We start from the raw sequence: 16,999 nt of genomic DNA, 5'->3' as shown, positions 1-16,999 counted from the left end.
CCAATAATAAAAGATTAGTAATTGACAGTGGTTGCTAGGCTAAGGGTAATGCTTATTTTAAACACAGGAAGCAGGAGCTGTATTCTTTGAAGGGATAATTTGTGGGAGGCCAGAAAATTGGATTACTTTGTTATCTGTTGTGTAAATGACAAAGATATTCAGTGTCCTTAAAATGTCAAGGCAAGCTTAATTAAAAATTTACTACCTAATTTGAAGGTGGGAGAAGAGAAGGAAAGAGAGAAAATGGAGTAATGTTTACAGGTAATTTAGAAACTTTACCAGGAAGCATATAATGTTAATAAAAGTTGTGAAAAAAGATTAAAAGGACACTGCTCTTCTTATGTATAAATATGTCAATTTTTGAACCATACGGGCTTTTTTGAAAAGCAGGAAGTATCCATTCTCATCAGAAGCTAAACATATACAACACATCATCGACTAGATGTTAATGACATTATTACCTATGTTTTAAAAGTCCAGAGCTGGGAATGAAAGCAGGTCTCAAGAAAACGTTTAGAAAAATGAGCTTCCTTAGAAAGAAGCTCCCCAACCACATCCACACTTCACTAAAGTTGTCTGCACAGGGATGAATTTCACTTTAGCTGTAAAGTCACTTAATTACACAGCATATTACTACATCAAGTAACATAGCACTTTTCCTAGATGATATGCAGAGCACATTTTTGTTTCCCTTGTAAAGTGAGGGAAATTGCATGGGGAACGTTAATACTTTGGGACAGATTCTGTTTCAGGCAGCACAGCTGAGCTCAACTCCACTACTGCAAGTAGACATTCATTAGCTAATCAAATTAGATATAGGAAATTTGAATTGAAATACTAGTGCAAAACTTCATTGGTGTGGCTCTTACTGAGAAAAGTTGTGGCCGAAATGTTGTCATTGACAGCAAACAACATAACACAGATTTTGCTGAAATAAGGGACACAATTTGAGTAAGGTCAACAACTTTTTGGAAGTAAAAGTACATTATAATTTTATTTTTTAAACAAAAGTTGACAGGTCTCACTAAATAAATTCTCTGTCTTTAAGCTGCTATTATATACCTCAACTTTTTTTTTTTTTTCCTGTGTAGTAATCTGGCTTCTTTCAGTTACGCAGATCTTCCTTACAAATCAGATATACGTATAGATAACTGTGGAGAGATATCTAAGGTACAAGCTACCCTTACAGCTGATGCTCATCCTTACTGGCAGCAGGAACAGAAATAACGCTGCGATCCTCACCCACGCCACCGGTGGGTGCAACATCAGTGTGGCATAGGTGCAATACCACGTCTTGCCACCTGGGGGCATACCAGTAATGGGAGCACTTTCCTTCTCGCTACCCTCTTGAGAAAACTTTGGATCTATAAATAATTCATCTCCTAGTAATAGTGTCTAGCACCTTATTTTGGACATGTAGTGTTTTTTCTTATAAGTAATGAAGTTTTTACTGCAAAATACATTAAGAAAGCAGAATACAATCCAATACTGAGATCTTTCATAGATAGGATAGATGACAAGCACCATGGTAAAAATCAAACTGAACAAGAAAACTAGAAAAGCAAAAAAAGATCAAGATGGCTTTGTATTTTACAACCCATTTAATTCATAAATATTATAACTTTCATGGAAATGTGCTACAGTGCCATTGAGCTGATTGAATACCAAGGAACTTTATCTAAATCATCACAATTTGCCTTATGCCTTTTCTGTAAATGTAAAAAGACTTACAGAGTTTACCAATTAGCTTTGAACTTTGCTCATGAAATATTATACTGCTATTAGCTTACAACATATTGTGCTGTATGACTGACTTAAAGCCATGCACATAAGAGAGATGACTGAGCATGTTACAGAAAAAAATCTCTGGCTATATTAGTTTATTCTTTCAAGCTTTACAATCATTTCTGATTTCATTCTCAAGAACTGAAAGCCCAGTTCTCCACACAATAAATCATTGGTCAACGAGGAATTTGAGTAGCATTTGAAATAGTCTCAATATGGAGTAGTATTTGTAGAAACATGTATTTCAGTTAAATGGATATGTGTGTTCTGCGAAGTCTTTCACAGAGGTCACTTTCACTATTAACAGGCAGAACTGTGGTTTCACTAAAAATGTGTGAAGGGAAATGGACTGTTAGAATTTAGGACAAAGATGGAAAACATTACACTTCAGCATATGTCTATAAGCACACTCTCACTTTCAAAAATATATTTGGCATTTGAATTATAAAAGCTCCCTTAGTTTTTTTATCTAATTTAGAATAACATTTTCTGTAATCAAATGTCCAGACAAATGGATAGAAAATGGGATGGTATCTTCCTATAAATATTTTATTTATGCAGTTAAGCACAGATTCTTTCTGAAAATTTACATTGTTAAATCAATAACAGCACCAGGTTCAATCAACATTAAGACTGGAGTTCAAGAATACATACAGACTGATGAGTTAGATTTGACTAAAAGCCTGATTTAAATAACTACCTCCATCACTATTTGTGAAAGAATCTAAAGGTCACATAACTCAATATTGGGATAAATTTTCCCAGGGCAGGTAAGTAAAACAATAAAATTCTTCTTATAGTTACAAATTAGCAGATAATTTGAATATCTGAACCCTTAAGAGTGGATAAAATGGCACAGAAGGATGATTTATAAGATTGATTTTTTAAAATAGAGAAGGAAACACAGGAACATTTTCATAGCGACTCAGAGTCTATAAATTGATGAATTCTATTCATAATCAATATCCTACATCAGAAAAATAAAGAGGTAGAATCCTTGTAACCAGATATATTAATCCCTAAATTGAATGGAAAATACTGACAATGTAAGTCTCTAAAGAACTGAATTTTCCCATTGGAGTTTAGTTATTCATTTATACAACTTTTTATCAAGTATTATCTCAAGAATCTGGGATATTTTCTGACTTCATCAATGATCGAGAAGAGAGAGGAAAAATATGTTAGAATAGAATGATTTAAAAAACATCTATGAAAAAAGTTAAGTGGGGGGGTTTGCTTCTATTTTATTCTTTTTGTAGATAGAGATATTACTACTATTTCACAAAAATTATTTTTAGTTTCCTAAAAAAGGTCTCTGGCTTAAGCTAGAGATGAACAATCTTTTATGATGCTTTTTCCAAAAAAGAAGAGAATATGGAGAGTGCCTGAATCACAGGCTCCTCCATAATGTAGCGATGTACATTTATTAATCCATCCTGGATGAAATACACTTGTGGGAAGGGAGTTGATCGCAGAGAGAGAATGCATGAAATTTTTGTTTTATGATGACTTCTTCAGAAGTGGCACCTAAACCACTTTACTTTTATACATTAAAATGCCAAAAGGTGCAGAAGACATAAAAAAGAAAAAGGGATCCTCGATAGGGTACACTTGAGAAAGGCTATTCTGTATTTGAGGTTGACTTGAAAACATTACCTTTCTAACAGGAGAGAAGGGCTGCCGCCTATTTTTACCGCACAGAGTTGGCAACAAGATAAAGCTTTTAAGGTAAAATATTACTTTCTCTGTTATAACAAAATGTCACAACTGGGATTTCTTTATGAGATAAATGTCATTTAGGAGCATTGAAAGGGGATTCCCAAACTCATTTGCTTTGTCCATAACTTCATATATCTCTTAGTCCTTGTATGAGGCTCTGGGTCTGGACAGCCCCTGAAGTGCCGCTGCCGCCGCAGCATGCCCACCCCCCTGGGCACACGCAGGGCAAGAGTCTGACTCTAACAGGCCAAAATATTTTAAGGAGCAGAGGATGATACCGGTCACAGATATGGGTTTCAGTGAGTGACTTTGTGATTGACAAAGAATTTATGCGTCTCACAGCAAAATCTCAGACTTGACAGGGCCAAGGGACGCTAAGAAGGTTTCCCTGCGATATGAAACCACATCAAAAGGAAGAGGATTTCCCAAGGTAACCAGAGACACACAGAAGACAAAGTGAGAGACCCTCTTTCTCTTGTAAGCTTCTGGCCCAAACTCTTTTCCCTGAAAGTACTAAAAAGTGAAACAGCAGCAGCCCTGACAAGCCCGTGGGCCAACAGGAATGGACAAAGCAGAGCTCATTTACTTTATACTTCAGGAAAAAAAAAAAAAATTCTACACCCAAATTAAATGTTACAAAGAAAAAGTAATGAGAATATTATGTTTTCATTGAAATTTATAATGAGAAGTTATTTCAAAACACTCAGTAGAAGTCTGTTAAAACTCCATTCGCACTTCAGGCTAAAATTCAGATATCTGGTGGAAGCAACAGTAAATCTGGACTGCAGAAAACACAATTCCGCTTAGCCATGACAGGGAGAAAAGCAGTCTATGTGCTAAGATCCGTTAAATACCAGAGTAATTTTAACTGTCCAGCAAATGACTCACTGAAAAAGGTGGTAAATGATAAAATTAAGTCTTGGCAGACTGAATTAATTCATATACTTTTCCTTTTCAAATACCTATGGAAAACATTGTTTTCCTTCTCTGAAAATAAAGAACTGCAATAGTTATCAACAACTAAAATAGTGTATAGAATAGCACTTGACAGTTTATTTTTATTAAGGGTAAATTCTACTTCAGAAAATATACTGTTCAGACACTAACCTGAAGAAATGCCAAAAAAAGAAAAAAAAATCTTTAGCAATATAGTTCATAATTACAGAAATACACTTACAAAACTGTTTGACTCTTACTTTTCTAGTTCCCTTTTATACAAGAAACATAATATCAGTTGAAAACAATCCAATCAATGCAGGAATCTTCATCAAAACCATCCTGTACTTTGTCATAAAAGAGTTAGAAACAGAAAGCAGAATTTTTGCAATGAGATATGAAAGAACAATTTAAGTCTAAGAGCACTTGGAAGTAAATGACAACAGCATTGTACAAAAAAGATATATGCATATTTAACAAGCTCTTTGTAATGGAGAGACCTTATGAATTGCTCTCTGATGTCATTCCATAGACCTGTAAAACCTATTAAAAAGCATTTAGCACTTTTTTCCAAGAGAAAATATCTATTACCATGCCACTGTTAGGCAGGATTTTACTGATTTCATTGCAGTATAATAAACTGGGGAGGTAAGTTTTGCTCTCAAATGCAGTTTATCAGTTACAGGGCTGAGTTCAACTCATGGTGTTGAACTGAAAATTTAAAAACAACCTAGGGGGGACTAGTTAGAGAGTAATCTTCTTGAATATTAACTTGGTAAAGCATACACAGATACTGATTCTTCTTAATGTTCCACCCGTAATTTTAGCCTATAAAGTTGGAGAGTAAGGAATTCCCTGCCATTCAAAACTTAGACATTAAAATAAAAAACATGATGCAGATAGAATAATTTATCTCAACAAAATATTTTATACTGGTTAACAAAAATTATGGTGATACTATAAAATTATTTTCTTATGAAGCAGCAGAAATTGTCATTTCTTTGTAATGTTGACGGGTCTTTTCTATAAAAAACTGCTAAGCAATATGGAATAGGAAGGGTTTGGGCAGCTAGCAAACAATCTTCAAATGGTTTCCATTCCTTCCCTGGATGTAAAACTTTTCACATAGCTCTAGTATCGCATGACATCTTTGAGCTAAAAATCTAATGGTTTTGCATGTTAACCCATTCACACCTGGAAGCAGCTCACATTCCAGGGGAGCTCCACATGCAAATAAACTGATTGTGAACCCATATAGACAGTATATGTCAATCCTTATAGGTTTATGCCTGTGTTCATATTGGTAAAGAATACATCTGCTAAGACTGATGTTTTTAATTGTTGACTTCTCTATTTTCTCAAAAAATAGACATTTCCTTGATTTTGTGAGGGTAGAAAAGAAGGTTAAAGATGCACTTCTGGTATTGAGGAGAGGCTGCTGCAACTGCAATTTGTTTGTTCTAACAAGCACAAGGAACAAAGTACAGTGTTTTGTAAATTATACCGAAAATATCATCAGAGTTCAGGTTTAGATCGACATATGTTGAGCATTCATGCATGAAACAATCCAAATAAATAATGAGGAGCATCTAAGTGAGTTAGTTTTACAGTGATTTTTTTTAATTTATAGGTGAGAAAACTGAGCTGATCAATTCTGTTAGAATTGATGATGACATTGACAGGCCAATATTTGGTAGTAATCTAGAGCATTGAGCCTTCTAGACAAGTGAAGAAAATATGATATAGCTATTTCCTTCAAGTTATACAAATAGTGAGATCCAAAGGTTATCCCTTCTTCCCAATAAATGTTACTATATGCTTGTAAGCACAAGAGGCAGAGAAGATGAATGGAAAAAAACCAGAAAAAATATTTATGCTGAGGTAGGAAATGCTTCAAAGCTCATATACTGGATTTCCTGTGCTGCACACATTGGTACTTTAATACAATAAACATAACAGTAAGTGATTCTTGAAAACTCTTGTTGTTCAGGTTTTGCATAATAATAGTAATCCAGTAACACTTAATTTCATTGGTCCTCTAATGAATCAAGTTTCCAGACTTTCCAAATACCCTAGATAATCTATCTTATAGGCATATTAACCTAGACAAAGGCATCAGATTAAGTTTGATTAAATATGTTTCTACAGGTACTAATGTATCTCTAAATTTATGTAAGGGAAAATTAAGAATACAGAGCTTTGTGTTTTTCAACTACTACAAACAAGGAACATGTGCATATGCATATATCTATTACACCTGTTGTTACAGCTGAACAATTCTGATTTCGATGAAACTAAGAGAATGGTAAATCATAGGTTGTCCTCTGAGATACTAAACACTGGCTTTTCTCATAAAGCTCATCTTACTGCAATACCAGTTAACATATTTCTTCAGTAGAACTGAATAGTGCCCTAACAGTCATAGCACTGTATAATATTGCATCTATTCTAAAATTATGTATTATTATAGGGTATAATTTTTAAACAAAGAAAGATAGGTTTGAAAACTGTCAATGGTTTGATATGAAGCAATTGAGTTTTGAAACCTGCACTTTTACTGTCTTTTCCCTCCCCCCTTCAAGTCTAAATATCACATATATAGGAGCATAAAGAGCTGTTTGATTTTCATGCTGGCTCAGGGGTAGCTCTTTAGGCAAGCAGTAAAAGGCTAAATTATAAGGAATGGTTGGTTTGAATCAAATGCAAATGTTGAACAAAGATAATTATTTTTAAGGACCAAGATCAGTGAGACATTCAATAGTTTAAAAGATTGTGCATGACACGCAGCATAACTACAGAAGGCATAGATCTTCAAATCATATCTAAATGTTTTGTGCCATATGCCAAACCGTTACTGTAATTTTTTCAATTCCATGCATATAAAGATCACTGGTAATAGCAATGTATATGATCAGTACATATGCCACTGCATTTGTTTTTGATTCACCAGCTATGAATAGTATTTACAAGTACAGAACTAATATTCAAAGCAGTAATATTCAATACAAAGATTTGTATTAATACTAATCCACCTGCTAGGTCTAACTGCTTCTGCTGCATCTCACCTTTCAAATTCCTTTGGTAAAAAATTATCCAGGATCACATTGTTTAAAATCAGCTTAAAGCTGATGACTACTTTACTTAAGTTATTACTTAGCATAATGACTACTTTAAATTGGTACTGTTCATCAGAAGGTGCTTTTATTTACAACAGCAATTCATTTGGCATGTAGCAAGGGCAGACTAAAAGGAATGGAATACATTGTAGAACTTTCCAACTGAAGAATTTATATAGTAGTATTGGCCTTTTCCACTTCCATCCACTGCTCCCTAATGACATCCTGAATTTGGGGGTGCTAGTAAGGGATTTTTTAAAAGCACTTTTTTAAGGTTACACCATAAAACAAGCTAATATTATGGGACATAAGAATATAAAGTGAAGGTAGGAGAAATTATTACTTTAGAGACTACTCAATCAGTATTCAACTTCCCTTGATGGAGCACAAGGAAGTGTTTGTGGTTTATATTTCAGAATATGCAGATGAAAGTATCTGCAGTCTCAGTTTGATTACAAACACATAAAAACAAGTTGCTTCTTTCTTGAAAGGATTCTCACTGTGAGAGTTTATACAGAATTTGCATCTTGACTGTAATTAAGATGAGCATAAAAAAGGTGTCTTTCAAGAGGGCATGATGACAAGACAGTCAAGAGGAAAATGACAACAAATGTTGGCATCTTTCACTTTGATAGAAGGCATATTATTTCTGTTCAAAGACAGTACCTTCATAGTCATGATGATAAAATGCAGGTGAAAGTTGTAGATAAACTTAACAATGGCCAAACATCTCAAGAAACCAGCTGTGGGAGATTAAGAACTAAATAGATGGTAACTGTATATATGCCATTGACCCTACTGATATTCTCCAGTAAAGTTGATTTTTATTATTATTATCTGTTACTGTATTTATTTCATCTTGAAGTTTATTTTTCTCTTGCCAAAGTAATCTTCTCTTGAATCAATTATTTGTTTTCACTTCTGTCTTATCAAACTTTTGCAATAACTTTAAACATGAATATGCATGTGTGTTATTTATCTACATCAAATGTTTTAAACATGCTTTCATCAGAAATTCTTGCAACTTTTTCAAAGTTCTTTGTCAGAATAGTAACTCTTTTATACAGTGAATGCTTTACAAAGTTAATGTCTTTAGATTAATGAAGTTTTGAGGATGAAAGATTAAATCCCTGAAGGTTTACAATCTTGAAAGTGTTTTTCACAGAAATATTCCTCTTTTCTTCATTGTGATTATTAGGACTACATACCTGTTAAAAAAATGCTCTGCTAAACTTTCTAACCAGATGTAATACTCATCTGATTTCACAATATATTCCTATTCTACTATTATTTAAAAAAGAGTTTTGTTTTCTTTTATGGACTAAAAGGTTAAGTTGAATCACTTCAATCACGTTGCACCCAAATGTGCATTTACCCTTGAATGAATTACTCTACGGCCTATAAATCACTTATGAGATGCAAAATTGATATGTAAAAGATACAAACTAGAAAGAAAAAGAGAGTCCCTGGTTAAACAAGGAAATTTAACTCACTTGAGTGAGATATGAGTAAACTGTATATTGATTAACATTACTAATTCATGGAAACTTCAATGTGGGATACATGGGGAGAAGAGGGAATACTCTAAAATGCATTGGTAGAACCAAAACTCACTGCTGTGCTGGGATTTGACCGCGATTATGAAGTTATAAGAGGACAAAACAAACACCTCTTTCTGTACCCTTGTAGAAATTTATATGGGGGGGATTGCAGGGGCCAAATAGAAACCCTTCCTGAGGTACAACTCCTAAATCGACACAATTTTATATAGAAATTTGGTGGCTCCATTTTTACCTTTTTGCCTTGGGGCCATTTCTATCATGCTTATTATTAATGCATGCTATATAAAGCAAGATGAGCTTCAGCTGATTTCACTATTGCCAATTACCTGTGTTTTCCAGCAGTAACTTTTCCACTACATCCTGGGGAATTTACTGAGTCTCACAAACACAATCCTAACAATTATCCCAGTGAGACAGAAAATATTAATCCCCTTTTGACAAGACTGGTCAGACCTTATGATTATGGTCACTAATCGTCAAAATAAAGTGATTTTTAACCACAGCAGATAATTGCATATATTTTATATCTTCGAGGAAATTTTTAAGAAGTTCATCTTCCCGAAATAAAGGCTGGAAACTGAATATGTTGACTTTTCATTTAGCTTAACTTCAACTAAATGAAAAAAGACAGACTTGTGCAAAAACTGGCTGTTTGTTAATGGAAATTGGTAAACAGTTCCAAGCAGTAAGGATTTTAAGAATGTTAACAGTTTCATAACACAAGTAGCAGTGGTAAAAACAACATCCAAAAACTTGAAAACAAGCACAATTTATGAATGTATTTCTATGATCTGGTTGCCTCCAATTGCAGGGGACTGAGCTCTACGACCCAGCAACTCCCATTGCACCCTCTGTCCTTTATTAACCTGTATTTATTCAGATATACCCTTTTAAAAGAAGCTGAGCATCAACAAACTGAAAGTGGAGTAGTACAAAAGACCCAAAGGAAGGTTAAAAAAAAGTAATGAAAATCTACGTAGTTTATGGGTGTCTAGGGAAATCACAGCTCTAGCTCTCTATAAGTTAAAAATATAACAATTTCATTTTAAATAGCTTTTGTGCAATTCCAGACAGCTTCAGGTGGTACGAAAAAAGCAAATTTTACATTTTTCTATGATTCGGCCTCACAAACTATGCCTCCTGATGCAGTATGGATAGGATATTTATATAGAACATACATGTGCAAAGGGTAATTCTGAGGTCTTTAATAAGTAGCTAACCTTTCCAGAAGAATTAGCAAACTAAGTTTGCACTGGATCCTTACTGAAATTGCTACAGATAAACCTAAAGGAGCATATATGTAACACATCGATGTGCAGGCTGATTTTATATGTTGATGAAATCTACACCATGATGAATTTAAGGTCTCTACATAAATTTCTGATGTGTTTCAATCCAATCAGCTCTTCTCACAGGTGAGAAATGTCTAAAGTACTGTCCTGGGATGGTATTTTACTGCAGAATCTCAGCACACAACTTTATCTTTCCCCTTTACCTAGCAGCATGTTAAAGCTGTCGTGATTCTGCTATATGTTTTAGCAATAGCCAGCTACCATCCAACCTTGTTAGCCTATATACTGATTGCTAGGCAAGTATATGTATAAAGATATGTATATACACAGACACACATATAGTAGGCTAGTATACTAATCTATAGTACAGGTTAGGGATTGTTAACTGTACCCGTGCTCAGCCACCACAAACTTTGACAGTATGTCATGGGCATCAACCTTGTGGTCATAGGCATTGTGTAGGTATTAACCCAGATCCCTTTTCTGCTTCTTGCTTGTCCAGTCAATATCATATAAACCCACCTTCCCAAAATCTCTGTTATTGTTTGCACCGTCCTATTCAGCATGTATCTCAAGAAGTAAATGAACAACATAGAAGGTATGGAAAGAATGTGAAGAGATTAATGTAACAGAAACAGTTAATGAACCATATCATCATTTTGAGCTTGAAAAGGTCCTCAAAACCCCCACTAAACAAAACCAATCTCCTCCATTCCCTCAGATGCTCTGCAGTGCCTTGTGGTTGTTTGAGCAATAAACAGATCCAGGGCTGGGAGAAGCAATAGTGACTAACAATTAATTTTAAGGCAATGGTCAGAATTGTCACTGAATAGATTCACTTATATTTTAATTCATTTAGCTTGGCATTGCAGAGTTCCTACTCTACTGTATTTTCATTGTGGTTTACTTAAAAAACTTGAAACCAGTATCAGGAAGTTATCCTCCCTGTAAGAGTCAGCTTATTATTCTTGAGATACTTATTTCTTAAATAAATATTTCTTGGATTAATAAAAAAAAATGTTTTATTCACAGCAGATTTTAAATGGAAATTCCATAGCTATAGAATATCCAAAGCCCCACAAGCCACAGAGACTTTAACTAAACTGATTACAATTGGAAAAAGGAAAAAAAAAAAAAAAAAAGTAGATAAAACCTTTGACCAAAACCAAAGCTCTGCAGGAGCAAATCACGTGCAGGAGACAAGTGTACCTAAGATGGTGTCACAAGTTCACAATCACTCCCTCAATAATATTACCTGGTATAATATAGCAAGTTATGGTATTCTTTTCATGGAGATTGGAACTGACAGGCTTGACCTGAAGGACCCAACATTTTTCTGTGCCCTGTGAAACATAATGTATATGCTCAGGAGATGTTCCCTTCACGCATGCACATTCTTTTCCCAGTCCTAAAGCAGTTAATATCTTTTGCAAAGCCATTCTTTCTTTTTTTTTTTTTTAAACACCACACTCAAAAGCACCAGTGAACACCGTACAGTGTTTCATAAGCATAAGAAATGGAGAAACAGGAATAAGATTTTGACCAGCTGACAGCTAAGGCAGGGAGAAAGAGGTGGTGACAGCTCCAGCTGTTCATATCTTAAGTGCCACTTATTTCTTAAATGATTGTCAATTCACAATGAAAAAATGTGGAAGTGAAGTCATTCTACAGCTATACCATTAACTAAAATTATGACTTTGGTATTTTACATTACTGGATTTATCCTAATTGAGAAAGTAAAGAATTAATTACACTGTTTCAGCTTTTGGTTAATGCTTTTATTTTCCATCCTCCCTTTAATTTTCCTGTCCTGTAAATTAAAAATTGAAGACAGTGAATAACATAATAGTAACTAAATAACATTTTCTGTAGAAAGAAATATTTTAAATAAGGAAAAGTACAATCTTAATTTCTTAAGTTTCTTCAGCATGTGACTAAAATTCTGAAGGCCCTGGATTTTCAAGCTTCTCTCTTTGGGCTTGAAAAGAGTGTCCAAAAACTAACTAAGTGCCTCTCTTCTGCACACTATTAAGAAGACCCATCAATGGACATTTTTCTTAATTTAGATGTTCTGTTGCAATCTCTTTCCCACAGTTTCCAGCCCATGCATCCCTTTCACTGGGCTGCCTTACAAGTTAGCTTGGAAGTTAACCCACATCTCCACCTTATTCTAAGGTGTAGTGACTTTCCCTTAATTGGATCCAAATATTTAATATGTTGAGACTGTAATTGCAGAAAATACAGTCTGTCACCAAACCTTTAGTCTTAAAGACAGACAGAAGACTTCATGTTTATAGACTTTGCAAATGAAGAAGCTAACTAGTCTTGAATGACACTGTTTTCTACATCCTTTGCCTTTTGAAACTACAGTCTGGACCCCTGCCCAAGTGGTCAAAAATTTTGCTGCTCTAAATTGCTCATATTGTGTATTTTTCAGTGGACTATACCTAAATAAGTTATATCAGGAAAGTGTTACCTTTTATTTCATATTCATTCTTAATTTTATGCTGAGAATCTGATGAGATATAGATCTGTATTCAGAATTTCTACAATATGACCTTTCATGAATTTGATTTACTAAAGCCTCAGATGCGATAGTTCCCATTTGCACGCTTTGTTTTATATGGATGACATTTTCCCTCAAACATTAACCTGCCATTTTATTGTCTCCCAGATACCTTCAATATGTTTCATAGACAGAACAATTTTGACTTGTCACAAAATCAAAATTGGCCCACAAAAATTTAGCCCTCATAAAGAAAATGCATTTTGGGGTTTTTGCCCTTGTGAGAGCAGAATTTTACATTAAGCCTCCTGTCATTTTTTTTGTAGAACACATAGATTGCTTTTCTCCTAGGCCATGTATTTTACATGAGTTTGAAGTGCCCTTCATGTGGTACTGCATGTCATCTGTAGCCATTAAGGTATTATTTATAGAACTATATCTAAAAAAACCCCCAGGAAAATTCTTTTACGTTATTCCATTGACTAAAAACCATGAACCAGTTAAGAAGCTGAGCTCTATGAAATCACTGACGTGTTTTCCTTTGTAGTTGTCCAATATGGTTATTGCCATATATTTTGGATGTTTATCTGATCTACATGACCCACACCAAGAATTAAGGATTTACTAAGACAAAACACACGAAAATATTGCAGGGAGGGCAAATTATTTCACATTCCTTCTTATAGCATAAAGTTTTTACTTGTCCAGGAGAATCACTGCAAAACCAAAGGTTATATCAGAGACAGTAATTCCCTTCGTATCATCACTAACAAGAATGCTGAGCCATTGCAGAACAAAAATGATGGCTAACAGGTCATCCAACAGTTCTTAGTGCAGTTCTTATGTCTCAGAAGACAAAGTGCTGCAAACCTGTACCCAGCCGCTGTCTGCCATTAGTGGACAGGACGTATAAGATCAACAGGCAACTCTCAGGCATTAATGCTAAGGCATTTATCAGTGGGAATAAGCCAGTTTTCTAGCACCATGAACTTCTGATTTCTAGCCTTTTGATTCTATTCATATATCTAAGATAGGTGCAAGCCTCTTTTTCAGTATTTGATTCCTTCAGTGAATCAGTAATATCTGCTGTGGGTTGTGCTGCTTCATCATTCCACAAAATGTAGGCAAAAATATACAATTATTTTTCTCCAGAAATAAAAATAATCTGAATGTTACTAAAACACATATTAGCAGCACCTATTAAGAAACACAAGTTATTATTTTGGTTTAATAGTCATCTTCTTTAAAATAAGGGTGCACAATGTTACAAAAACATGTAAAAAATGACTTGAAATTCATGAGAGAACACCTTTCACAGTATAATTTAAAAATTTTTGTGAAAAATATAGTTAGAATTTTTATTAAGCTACTGTTAGTGCACCACCAACCTTGAAAACTAAAATACTGAACATCCTAAGACATCTTGACTCCTCTGCTCTGAAAACCAGTACAAAACATGCACTTTCCTGCACACTGACATACTTTGCTGAATGACTCCCTACAGCTCAGCATTCTTTCTGCTAACTCTGTTGTCAAACTTTTATAAAAAGTTATTATAAAAAGGCCAGAGGAAAAAAAAGTCCCAAACTATGGCTTATCCATATCGCATATTATCACATATCATGGAAAATAATTATGATTAATAGACATAATTCTTATTCTAATAATATTGGAGTTACAGAGAAAGCAACAGGTTAATGAGAAGATATACTAGCCTTATAATAGAAGAAAATTAATTCCTTAAAAAGACAAATCATATCTATGTATAGTCTAAAGAATCCAGATCTTGCAATCCAGACTCTTATTTTCCATGAAAAAAGTGAAGCATAGATGAGAAAAAGTCGTTTTAAAGTTCTCCTGAAATATCTCCAGATTACTACTTCGGAGAGATGGGACAAAACCCAATTTCATTTGGAGGCAGAGGAAGGGATCTTCCCCAGCATATTCTGGTCTCAGATTGCTGTATTACCCAGATGAACTGCAAGTTCTCCTGAACCTTTCCCGACGAGTCTGAAGTTCTCACTGCTGATTCACTGACAACACACTTCTCAGAGAAGTTATTTTGTCAGATTTATTAAAAACATTAATAATAGCAGTGAACTATGTCATCTCAGAAAGCTCTATAGTGCAAAGTTTTACTTCTTAAGGACTCTGAGGTAGTTGATATTCTGCCTAATAATGAAATACACGAAGAAATATTTGTATGCATTGAAAATATAGGGCTTCACTACAATATTTTATTTTTTCTTAAAGATCAGTTTTAATGTCCTAGAAGTACAATATATTAAAATAAGAAAAGGCAGTCTTACTTATCCACTTGTATAGAGAAAAAATTTTGGCACGGGAAGCCCCTTCCTCTCCCTGACCCTACTATTCATCAACCACAAAAAAACCCTCTAAGAACAAAAAAGGGATATGATGGAGACAGGCAGCTGAATTCATTGCCTAAACAACAGCAGAGGATGCTACGCTTTTTTTGTTGTATTTAAAAAGTCTGTCCTTTCATGTGGGTGACGATCCCCTTTCCTGCTGGACTTATATCTTGGTGCCCTCATGTCTTGATCATCAGTTTCAAAAGCAAGTGCTACATTTTCATCCGTGTGAAACACCTCGCTGTTGTACAAAGACAGTTGCTTTTCAAATCCACAGAGAAACAGATTCTGAGCTCAAAATCATGAAGGTAGGAAACAAAAGGACTATAAAAAAAATAAATAACAAATGAGATAAACCTCTCTACTTTCCTGCCCAAAATAATACAATACCAATGCTGATAACCACTTTACAGAAAAATATTTACACTACACTATTCTCCCGAAACATTCATCATGCCACCAGCCACAATGATGTGCCAGGTCTATCAGCACTACTGCTTGCCACCACCTGCCAGCAGAGAACTAAATTTTAAATATATATTTGCTTAGCATAGATGCTGGTACTATACATGAATTTGCATTCAGCTCCACAGAAATGTCAGCCTAGGGAAGAGGGTGGACACTTAGAAGTGTCAGAGTATCTATCAAAACAAGGCAGTGTGATGGCAGCTATCTAAACAAAACAAAAACAAAAAAAAACCCCAACCAAAACCAATGCAACATTCACAGTAAAAATGACAGGATTAAATAAGAAGAGAGTGTGTTCAGATCAGTTGGCTTAAGCAGAGAGACACTGAAAAGAGTAAGAAGGAAATAACTTAGAAAATTGAAAGAATTCTGGCTCATTCTCAAGAAGTGAATGTCAGGTGTTTTATACCTGGAAAAAAAATATATACATTTAAGGTTGGGAAAGGCCATATATACATAAAGACAAAAACGGAACACTGCAAAACATGTAAAAAATGACTGATACTGACATTTGCAGTTATATCAGCATTCCTTCAGACATTATGGTTCAAAAATGTGGCTTTGTTTTTTCTGATTTTTTTTGGAGGGAGGGGAGTTAGGTTTGGGGTTTTGTTTGTTTTTTTTTTTCTTGGGGGGGGGGTGGTGGTGGTTTGGTTTTGTTTTTGTTTTTTTTTTAAATGTATGCTTTACAGAACTTTTTTCCTGACAAAGACAGATCTAGTTCACAGCAATGAGTTGTAACATCACCCAGGAAAGGTTCAGGCAGGGCTGAGCAGCAGCACTGTATGATTTAGAGCATTTCATCGCTAATAAAGCGTTTCCTGTGAGTAGCAGCAAACTTCCCAGGGAAATACCAACCTAACATCAACCTCGGCGAAGTTCAGCACTGTACGCGCTCCTGACCTCAAACCGAATGTGGCCTGGGGACGAGCCACCTCAATGTCATCCCCTTGCAGACAGAGGGCTGCAGCCAACGCTCAGCTGCTCCTCAGCACCCACTCCCCCGCCCCAGCGCATGGGGCCATCTGACAGCAGAGCATCTGGCTGTGTTTCTGGACTCTTCAGTTTAAATAAATCCCTCTTGTCAATACCAATCACTATAAAGGCACCCTTTCACGTCTTCGGGAACATGAAAGGCACATGGGACTGTGAGTAGAAATCTTTGCCATCAGGGCTGTTTTCAAACCAGAAAGTGTACGATTTTTCCCATTTCCCTCTTTGCTTTTTGAACCAGTGCCTTTGA

The sequence above is a fragment of the Harpia harpyja genome, chromosome 18, assembly GCF_026419915.1.
Source record: "Harpia harpyja isolate bHarHar1 chromosome 18, bHarHar1 primary haplotype, whole genome shotgun sequence".
Classification (NCBI taxonomy): domain Eukaryota; kingdom Metazoa; phylum Chordata; class Aves; order Accipitriformes; family Accipitridae; genus Harpia; species Harpia harpyja.
Note: the sequence above shows the minus strand (reverse complement) of the source record.